Raw genomic sequence first — 12,243 nt, forward strand, 5'->3', positions numbered from 1 at the left:
GATAGTTTCTTTGATGAATAGAAAGTTCAAAAGAACATAATTTCTTTGAAATGTTTTTTTATCTCTCACTTTTGATCAATTTAAAGTGTCCTTGCTGAATAAAAGTATACATTTCTTTCATCTTACTATAACCCTGATAGTTTGAATGGTAAAGTCTAAAGTATTTAAATAATTCTAGATTATAATATCCATAAAATGAATATATTTATCATCATTATCAGTGGAAACTTAATCTCATGGACATGGAATGTAACCAGCTGCATTGTGTTTAACACCCAGCTCTTTTGAGCAGGACGGGTGGATGACAATCCACATTGACCTTGAGCCATGCTGAGTCCCACTAATACAGGACTAGTCACATCTTTGTAAAAGGCAGGGAATGTGTGTGTATGGCCCACGTTGTCTCAGAGTGACCTCACTGGGTGACCTCTGACCTCTCCCACTACACAGATCTTCTAAGACACACTGTTGAAGTGTAATGGTGCAAAGAGTCCAGTTTGAACTTTGACCCCTGGCTTCACATTTCACCTCGCACAACTCAAAGGGACTGTGACTATAAATCAAACAAGGGAATGGGAACAGAACCGATGCACGTCAATAAGCCATTTTAACTTGTCAGGTTGTAGGCCAGGACAAGCATATGGCCCATTTACTCCTGATGATGGACATGGAACACATCTGTTTGTTCAAGACAGCAAGGGACGTCCCATAAGATCTAACAGGAGGGTGGAAGTCTTGAATAAGCCCAAGCCCACGCTTCAAGGGACAGGTTTCTTGACTGGGGGAGGGGTGATTTTGTTCAGGCTTATCAAGTTTTCATGAAAACCCCCAAGAACAGAGGGTCACCCAATCGATGAGAGGAAGCAGTTGTGACCAATAATTCTTAGTGAAGGCAAGAACTGAGAACAGTGAAAGGGTTGACACCAAGCTATACACTGTTGACTTCACTGTAAAATGTGAATGGGCAGCTGGGATAGCGGAGACGAAACGGTGATACCCACGTTACGTCGGGGACGGTTGGAATGTTTTTCAAATGGAGTTGTATTTGTCCATCTTGGTCTATTTAAATCCTTTACATGTTTAACTGCATGTACGCATGCTTTAAAGTCTCTAAATGATCTCCTTGACAGTTAATGTTGATGTCAGATTCTTGAAATCCTCTAGTGCTCTTCTGTAATATCAGTCATTGAACGTAACAAAACAAAATAGTTTGTATGTCTATGGATGTACACATTATTCAGTGAGTGTAAAAGCAATATATTTTAAAGTGTTTTTAAAGAAAAAATTAAGTCATAAAAGAGATCTTACAACTCCTGTGTCATACACTACTGTTCAAATGTTTGAGTATTTTAAGTTCACCCAAGCTGCATTTATTTGATCAAAAATACAATAAAAACGGTAATAATACAATATAAAACAATAATTGTAAAATATTTTACAATGTAATTTATTCCTGTGATGGCAAAGCCGTTTTCAGCAGCTTTTAATCCAGTCATCAGTCACTTATTATTATATTAGATCCTTCTAATATGGCACAAAATTTCTTGTTATTATCAATGTAGAACGTTATGCTGCTTAAAATTCTATAGAGACCATGATACTTTGTTCAAAGAACAGCATTTATTTGAAATTTGAATAATTGTTTAACATTATAAATCACTTTTTTTAATCAATTTAATGCATCCTTGCTGATTAAAAAGTATTATTATTATTAAAAAAAGTATTTTAAAGTCTTACAAACCATACAAGATATCTTTATAAAAAACAGACCACGTGTAATTTTAATTTGGGGTAAACTACTCTAACCTTATGACAACTACATACTATTGACATACTATGGTATACATAGAAAGTAAATTAAATATGATATTCGACTTAGAATTAAATGCAATTAAGCAGAAATAGCACAAATTGAGTGAAGGAATAGAGAAGACAGACGCAGAGAAGCCTTCTGATGGTGTACTCAGTCAGAAATCTGATCTTATTGTCTCGAGTGAGCTCTGTGTGGAGGTCAGAGGCTGCTTTCACAGATGTCCTGCCCTTTGACCTCTGCTGGGCTCATGGTTAGAGCTGCTTTCCTGAAAAGCTGTTGTTGGTGTTGACTGGGGATCACCTTTGCCACAGTACTTAACTTGCAATAGCTATTAAAATTTATACCCACTTTTAACTGGTCGTAAAATCGCTGATGGTGGCTTTTTAGCAGTGACCCCTACTCAGCTCAGTTTCCAATTTTACAAATTGCTATTACTTGGAACAACCTAACCAATCACGTAAACTTGAAATTTAACACGTGTTTCACGCTGCAATCTTAAAGGGATAGTTCACCCAAAAAATGAAAATTATCCCTTGATTTACTACTCTCAAGCCATCTTAGGTGTATATGACATTATTCTTTCAGACAAATACAATCTGAGTTATATTAAATAATAATATGGCTCTTTCAAGTTTTATAATGGGAGTGGATGGTAAGTCCAAAAAATTTCACCCATCCATTATAAAAGAAGTCCACATGAAGCAAACTTCTGAAGCAACGAAATGCATTTGTGTAAGATAAATATCCATATTTACAATTTTATAAACCTTCATCTCTAGCTTCCCCTAACTGTCGTACACACATTCACGAGAGAGGTATCATGACAGTAATGGGTCCAACTTAAATATGAACATAAATCCTTCTGTCCTGTCCTTGGGAATAATCGTAATTATTAATAATCTTAATAATAATAATTGGATCTAAAATAAACCGGACAAATAATAAGGACAAATAGTAGGGGTGCTCCGATCACGATCGGCCAATCGTTAATGCGCATCTCGTCAGTAAAGCCAGTTTTCTAATCAGCGGTTAATTCCATCAGGTGCGTGATTTCACATAGAGCAGCTGTTACTACACAGAGCCGTTGTTAACTGAGAAGATGGGCCAATAAACGCTGAAAATGAAGTGGATTTGCGCATCTTCTCAGTTAACAACGGCTCTGTGTAGTAACAGCTGCTCTATGTGAAATCACGCACCTGATGGAATTAACCGCTGATTAGAGAACCGGCTTTACTGACGAGATGCGCATTAACGATTGGCCGATCGTGATCGGAGCACCCCTACTATTAAGGAGGGGTGAGCTGCTGGTTTAACTTACCCCAAAACTGTTGGCTCAAATTACCCCTCTCCAATCATTTTAACAACTTGTATCATCCAGCAGTTTAGAGCTAATATCATGCTAACAGTATAACCTAATATAATTACTTCCTAAAGCACAAACACACACATGATATATTTTTAGATTTGTCTGTTATTGTTCAGACACAAAAAGTATGAGTCCTTGAACATAAAAAAAAAACTTTGAACAGAAAAAAAAAAAAGTATCTGAATGACCTACTGTTTCTATTGAGATTCTAAAGTGCACATCCGATGGATACATTACTATCCCATTAGGCCACAGGAGGCAAGTTATGAATAGCAGTGAAGCAATGCAAGTGATGCTGTAAGTCGCATGACCAAATGAAAACTGTATGTCCAAATTATTACACACATACTATATAGAACATGCTTTTATTGTCGCAAATGCAAATTATATACCTACTTAGTATACTATTTCAGGGGCAGCCTGTCACTTGTTTCATTCCTGAATTAGTCAGTGTTTTTTTAATGAATCAAAAACCACTCATTCATAAAGACAGTCACTAGTTGTCACCTACTGGTTGTGCATTCAATTCAAGGACTCTACACTTTGTGGGCTATGCTAGAGAGGAAGATGTCCATACCTTCTTGATAAACAGATATGTCTGCACAGACTTGCCAGCACAGAGATCTGATAGCATTACTGGGGTCAAATACAGAGCTTTTACAGAACTCTAAACTAATTTTACATGCCTGCTTCTGACAAGCCCTACACCAGCCATTTGCCATGCAATCAATTAAAAAGACTATAAAGGATACAAACCTTGTATTTTTGTTGCTTATCAGATTATAGTTGTCTTGATTTGTGGAGGAGTCTTATCTTGATTCAATAAAACTTCATCACAGCGTGAACCTTGCTAAGTGTCAGTGTGATAAGGACAAACCACAATGATTGTTCTATAGCTGGAACAGATAAAATTGTTGTGTAGTGCTGGTGATGTTGTTTAGACAGCAGCATACTGTGTGTGTGTGTGTGTGTGTGTGTGTGTGTGTGACATGATCTGACAAGCAATACGCATCATTTATCATTTTGCACATCCAAGCAGTTTTTCTGTCTGTCTCTGGTTTGCTGAAAGCTTCTTGCTTGCATTAGTAATATTATAGCTCCATTCAGAGCAGTGTTTCATATTATCTCAATAATTCTATTTCCTTTCTTTAAAGGGGTCATATGATGCGATTTCAAGTTTTCCTTTCACTTTGGAGTGTTACAAGCTCTCGGTGCATGAAGAAGATCTTTAACGTTGCAAAGACTAAAGTCTCAAATCCAAAGAGGTATTCTTTATTAAAGTTAAGACTTGTCAAAGCATCTCGTTTAAACACGCCCCCACATGCCTACATCATCATGTGGAAAGATTTACATAACGCCTCCCAAATGTTCATGCAAAGATAGAAGGCATAACCTTTGATTCTCGCTATTGCTGTGAAAGTGAAAATACTTTTTTTGTCCAACCAAAAGAGGACACAACTAGAAATCAGTGGTTAAGTTAGTAAGTATTTACCTCACTGATCTAAAACAGTTTAACCCAAATATTTTGATGCGTGCAATGCATTTTATGGAGGACTCTTTCTTGATCCTGGGAGAGAAGATAATGCCGGCTGTCCTGACTCACAGTCTGTGAATATTTTTACATATGTAAAATGATTTGACATTGATGGTTCAAACGCAAGTTTTGAGCAGTAGAGTAGTTCTTTTTGTTTGTCGTTTCTCTGACTAAAAATGCAAAAATACATGGTTTTATGTTTATGTGGAGCGATGCAACACAATGCGTAAAAACACAGTATAAGTCATTATAATGCTTAATTATGTCATCACTGGATGCAACAAATGCCTCTTTTGTAATGGGTTTTTCAGAATGATGAGCTTTGTAAAAAACAATGCGTTATATAAAATAATGTGTTTTTTGAACCCTTGACACATTTCATTACACCAAATACAAAAATAAATAAAATTATGTTCTCTTTAACTTTATATGACCCCTTTAAAAGGATTTTCACCTAAACATGACATTTCTTTTATCATTTACTCACCCACATGTTGTTCCTGAACTGCATGACTGACATTCTTCTATGGAACATTGAAAAAAAAATATTGAAGTATGCAGTCAAAGTCTGTTGTTTTGGACCACTTTGACTTTCATTGCAATGGGCAAAAACTATTGAAACACTCCTTTTTTTCTGCATTAGAATGTTAAGTCAATTACAGGTCATGAAGGTGAGTAAATGAAGACAGAACTGTCATTTTTATAATTGTAATCTCTTTAAATCACAGGAAACACCAAATTTAACCAGACATCCTCAAAAACACAGAGGTTTTGAAACGGCAAAGGGGTGCAACTCTCAGACCAAAAAACTCTGCATGCATAGTTGTGTAATTGCTTTTGATACTGAAGGGATTTTAAACATGCAACCGCTGATCTGAAAGTAGACCAATTTCCATGGAAATTGTTTGCTTTGAGCAATGATCGTCATTATCAAATGTTAGGCAAGTCGTGGCATAATGCTAAATGATTTCCATGACAACTCCTTCAAAGAAATCAAAGTGAAAGTTAGACAGCTATCCTTTAAGAGTTGAGTGTAATGTATCATTAATGATAATTCAAGGTTGAGTTCACTCTTTTACGTGAACTGGATCATAAATCCTTGAATGAAACCTTAAATCCATTATTATACCCACATCTATTAGTCAGTTGGCATGGTGATTGCTAGCAGTTAGTTTGAAAAAAATTAAGATCTAAATATGGTTTACTAATTTAAACCCTCTAAAACCATTTACAATTATGATAGAAAACAGTTTTCACTTTTAGAGTCAATCAATGTGAGGTAAGAGGACTCGTTGGTGTTTACATGTGTGTTGGCCAACACCTTAGCACTCAGAAGCAACTCCAGGTAGGGTGTATTTGACTGAATCATAGCTCATAAGCCTTTCATTTACACAGCTTTCACTTAGCATTATCTCTTCTAAATCAAACAAAAGTATAATTGCCTGTTTTCTATGTTGTTTGAGATTCAGAGCTATTTGCATATTCGTAAGAGAAGAGGATTGGGATCTCTACAACTCTACAGTTACAGGGTCACCTCTACTTGGGACACAATCTAGGACCCTTAACCACCACCCCCATATAGAGAGCACTAAATCATTCATGCACCAGATTGTGCTGTATCACGGCTCATTTAATTCCATGAATTTTGAAGTTGGTGAAAAACACAGAGGTTATGCAACAAACTGAAGTTGGATTTTTATCCCTCAGAGGCAATATAATTCCTCTCGGGTGGAGTATTGTAGAAATGCTGATGGTGAAATCATGCAATGGCATGCCTGGCCTGTAAAGAGTGTTATGCCAGCATATGATTAGGAAAGAGAGCAACGACAGAACTCAGTGACTCTTTTCCCAGACCTCCTCTTATCGTTTGATTTCACAGCAGATAAGGCATCTAATTACACACCTTAGACATTACTAATCTGGAAGTGAGTCTTCAAACCTTTTATGTAGCCTGTCTTCAAATCACTCATTCATCAAGAACTCTCTTCAAGTAGGACAAGGCTCTTTGAAAACCCTTACTGTTTGCTTATAAACATAAGAGACTGATAAAACACTGATCGTAAAGGGATAGTTCACCCAAAAGTTAAAAATCAGTCAACATTTACTCACCGTCACCCTCATGTAGTTCTAAACCTTCTCTGGAACACAAATGGTTTTGTCTATATTATGAAAGTCAATGTCTCACTACACTTACGTCCTTGGTGGAGTTTGAAAGATTTGGACCTCACTGACTTATAATGTAGGCAAAAATAGATGTTGATGGAGCCAGGCTACAGTGACAATGGCTGCTATACTTCTGTATATAGATAGATAGTCAAACCACAGTAAAAGAAGCACTACACTTTCAGTTTATTTCCAGGTTTACCAGCATGTGCTTCTTATTAAGCCTCAGAAACTGTGGTGCCACTCAAATAAAAACACAGCCAATTGTGTTTTCTCTTTTTTTTTTGTTGTTGTATGTGTTAAATATGTTAAGGTATAGCGTACATTGTAAAATGATCAGATGAGTATCATATAGCAAGCCCGAGCCCAGAGGGCTGTGGTTTCGTGTATGACGGAGTGTGGGTGCAGTGGCTGCGGTGGAGGCTGACGCGTGCCGGCCCTGTGCAGGGTGTGTAAGCATTGTGCTGGCACACCCTCGCTCTCGCGTCAGCTCGGCCTGTCTCTACAGGTGTGAGATTACAGCTTATGGGTGCTCTCAAGCCTCCTTTCTCTCAGATGGCTACAGCGCAGTCCTGTATCCCCTCAGGTTGACAACAGCATGTTTCCCTGTTGCTGCTTTACTGATAACCTTCTGCCCCATGCTAGCGATCAGATGCAGAGGAAACAAGGGGTGTAGATGTGTGGTGTTATGTCACATTTCTCAAATGAACTTAGCAATGCAGACTCACATAATTAGCTTAATAGTTTACTGTTCAGTGTAAAGCAGTGTGACTGTTTAAATAACTGGTTTCTCATCAAACTTATTTGCTAAGAGCTCTTTGTGAAGTTACTCCCTAAGGAAGCATGAGCCAGAGTTGAATGGAACTTGTAAGGAAAGAGACACTACAAAACAGCTGCTGGTGAGTTCAGCTGTTTGTTATGTGCTAATGCCCTCTTCAGTTCAGAAAGAGATTGCGGTACAGTGTGTATATATTTGGATTGGTAGTTGATTTACCGAACATGATTTACAAAGGCTGATCATGCTTGTATCAATAATAAAAATATGCTGTGATAATAAAAAGTTTTTGCAGTTATGTACTACAGGTTGTTGCGGTTTGTAAGTACTATTTTATATATTATGTATTTGATCCTATTTTATGTTTCTTTTTTATACAGTCATTTATTCCTGTGATGGTAAAGCTGAAATTTCAGCAGCCATTATTCCAGTCTTCAGTGTCATATGATCCTTCAAAGTCATTCTAATATGCTGATTCGATGCTCAAGAAACATTTCTTACGATTATCAATGTTAGATTGACACAGTTTTTGCTGCTTAACATATTTGTGGAGACCGTGATGCACCACGATTAAAAAGTGGTGAATAAGATTAAAATAAAAAGAAAACAGAAATTATAACTTATATTTTAGCAAGTACACATTCTAGTAGTAACCCTACTGTAAATACGAATCCAGTAAATACATTTATAATGTTATAGAAAATATATATTTCAAATCAATGCAGATTTGAACTCTCTATTCATCACAGAAACCTGTAAAATGTATAATGATTTCCACAAAACATTATTAGCAGCAAAATTGCTTTTAAACTGTATAAAAATAAGATTTATTATTAATAATTGAACACCAGTAATAAATGATAATAAGTGAGCACTAAATCAGCATATTAAAATGATTTCTGAACGATCTTGTGACCTAAAGACTGGAGTAATGATGCTGAAAATTCAACTGATAAGAAAATAAGAAAAAAGAAATAAGAAAAAAAGTGAGTTGTAAAAATATTTAACAACATTACGGTTTTTGCGTTAATGAATGGGATAATGAATTTTACTACACTTTTGGAACCTATATTAGCTGTTAGAATATTTCAGAACTATTTCTATCATTTTCTATGTTTCAATTTATACAGCTAGTGTAAAAATTTATAATTTTTATTGTAAATGTTAAAAGGACTTTGAAGATAGCCTATATATATATATATATATATATATATATATATATATATATATATATATATATATATAAATATATTCTCTACACAATATGCCCCATCCTGGTGACCATAAAAAAGGTATTATATATATGTAACCCCTCTCTCCCAGGTCCTCTCTGACGCTCCTCGCACTCACTCCTCGCACTAACATGGAGGCTAAATGGCTATATATATATATATATATATATATATATATATATATATATATATATATATATACCACATATATATGGGGGACAACAATTTACACCATTTCTGTAGAATGACTAAACTACAAATACTTTGGAGGCCTGTGAGGATGTAATGGTGTCACAAGATGGCGCCACTGTAACTGTGCGGTTTAAGTTTTCATATTTTCATAATGTCATATATCCTCAGCAGAAAATTTGAGTGCCAGTTGACATCTGACAATAATTTGGTTTACTATTGAAGAATGAACATGAACTTATAATAATCAAAAGTGGGGGAATAAGTGACTGCACTTGCCTTTGCCATAAAGTCTGGCTGCTTAATCTGAAATAGATGATTCAATAACAATAAACCGGTGGTTGCTTACTCATATAATTGCTCAGCGGTCTCAGTGAAAGGTTGTAATGATAACCAAGGAAAGTGGCAATCATGCATAGACTTTGTGGTCAGAATACCTGTCCATCCAAAAGTCATATCCACTAATTATTTCATAATCATAACCCTGAAACAAGATATAGGTCTGGTTATACAGTCTCATGACCGCCCGTTTTACTGCTATGCACATAATTTGCAGCTCTACCTGTCACTGCAGCCAGCCACTAGAACTGTAATCTTCTAATACTGAGATGAATATTGGTGTAACTGTAATGAAATCAAAACAAAATATGCAGATTCAGAATCTGGGTCCATGCTGTAACATCAGATGGAATTGCACTTTAGAGTATTTGTAAATCCCATGCCATTATCTACAGGTCATTTTACAAGCACTTAATCTATCATGCAGCAATAATTCAAAGGGATGAGATATGCACTGCATTTTTAATGTAACATTTTTATCAATTCCCTCTACAGACAGATACAACAAAAAAACAAATGTAAACAGCAAAACAGGAATCCTTAAAAAGACAATTTTAGTAGACTATTTATTGAAAAATAATGAAATAACATTGAGAATTCAGAAAATCTGAAATATTATTATGGCTGTTTAAGATCTTATAGTGTAAAAATTGCTAAACTTTTGAGCTGAATTTCCCAACCCCCCTGTGAGAGCGAGCGGAGTGCTGGAGTTGTTTGTTTGCTATCAGCAGAACATTTCTCTTGTCAAATAATGATTGAAGATCAAAAGTAATATAAGCTTCCACCTACAATCTAATGAAAAAAAGGTTTGCATGGAATTATAAAGCAGTCAGTGACATATCAGAAAACTGCCAATGTAGATATATTTTACAATGTTAAATAATCCAGCCATGTCTGTAAGCAGGATTTCAGTCAAATATTGCATTTTTTTTACCTTTAGTTCTTTCTAAAGTAAATAATACATCCTAATCTCTGACAGCAAAATCAAATTCTGCATTATTTTTCTGTTTCTGTGGCTTTAATGGTTTTCCAGTATCAAAAAACTACTCCCACATCACAGTATGTACTAGCGGAGAATGAAGCATGGCTTGGCAATAAATCCAGCTGTCCCACTGCAAGAAATCAGGCCCTCAGAGGAACCCAAGACTGGTTCACAATATTGCTTCATGTTTTTCTCTCTGTCAGCATCCCTCACTTCTTTCTTTGATGTAGCTTTTCTATAATTCGCTGTTGTATAAATTTCTCATGCCTGTGTTGCTCTTCCATTATACATGTAACAGTCATTTAATCATAGATCTCACAGTTTCCTTGAATTAATGCAAGTGGGAGCCAAAATATCTGATTACTCTTCTAATATATAATGCATTTCCTTTTTCTGAGTGCAGATGCATTGTGCTAAATGCATTTAAGCATGAAATGGCATTAAGAAATAATTTTACTTTTGTACTGTGAGTGAAAAAGGATACATTTAAGAGACTTGATTTTATCCAACTAAATGGATAGTAAGCGTAAACTTGCCTGTTTTGAATTGTCGTCTAATTCCTTTCAGTGAAAATACAGAATTTACCCACTATATGTTATATGTTAGCTAAAACGTTTTCCCAGCTTTTTGCAAGTCTGGTTCATGTATCTGCAAAGCTGGAGATGTTACTGAACAAGCTATTGAATGAATGTGTTGTGATGGGCTTTGGCTCAAACTGTCTCTGGTAATGTCTGTTTTTACTGGCCTGCAAGAATGTCGATAAATCTACAGGGATCGCGCCGCCTGGACTGTGGCCCTCGCAAATGTCTTCATTCTCCCTTTCTGTCTCACTCTCTGTCTCTTTTTCTCATGAAGGATTTGCAATGTTTTCCACTTATGTCACTACTGGTAATCTGTTTCACATTAAGCACATTGTAATTTCTTTTAGTCTCTTACTTAATAATAATATAGGTTGTGTTTTGGTAGATTCTGCAATCTTTGGTAGATTCTGTCAATCACAGTTACAAACCTATGATCCTATGGCCTCTGCAGCTCTTCATTTATCTCTTTCAATTAGTTAAACTGTGCTCAGATTTGAATAATTCATGATGTCTGTGACCCTGAGCTCTTCATACTCTTCAACTGCTGTTTTCAGTGAAGAACCAGATTTTATCACATTACTCCATTAGATATTATATACTGTAAGTTACAATTCCTCTGTAAAATAAAGTTTAAGGGTCACTCAGCTGCAGTAGTGAAATTAGAGAGCCTTCATTTCAATTGACTGTGAATGTAATGACCTGCTGGAGTAGTAAGTGGGCTGTTAAAGGGCTTTACTGCTGCCATTCAGCTGCTATAACATTACATTAATTAATGGGGCCAGTTATGACAGTCTTAATTTATGGTTCGAAATTGTTAGATGACATTATCCAGTATTTAATTTACAAGTCAAGTGATTATTCTCTTTATTTTTTAGTGATTTTAGTCAGAGAGGGGGGGGGGGGCTTTAATTTTCAAAATGTTTTATTTCAAATTAATATTTAAAATATGCAACTCCCTGCCTGTTGCATGTTGTTGTATTTTTTAGTTTTTGCTCTATAATAAAGGTCTCAATCGGCAAGAAATGTGCAAATCAAAACTTAGGTGAAATAAATATGTTAAATATTGTTTTAAAATTATATATATATAATAAAATAAATATTTGATAAATTAGTATTCAGATTGCAGCCATAGAATAACAGTAAGGAAAACAATCTTTGGTCTTTTTGGCATCCGTGATGTTTTTATCGAGTCCAGAAATAATTGCAGCTTCGTTTAAAACAGCTTTTGTGTTCAAAGTAGCTATACAACTATCAGATAATAGATAGGAG

The sequence above is a fragment of the Carassius gibelio genome, chromosome A20 (assembly GCF_023724105.1).
Source record: "Carassius gibelio isolate Cgi1373 ecotype wild population from Czech Republic chromosome A20, carGib1.2-hapl.c, whole genome shotgun sequence".
NCBI classification, from domain to species: domain Eukaryota; kingdom Metazoa; phylum Chordata; class Actinopteri; order Cypriniformes; family Cyprinidae; genus Carassius; species Carassius gibelio.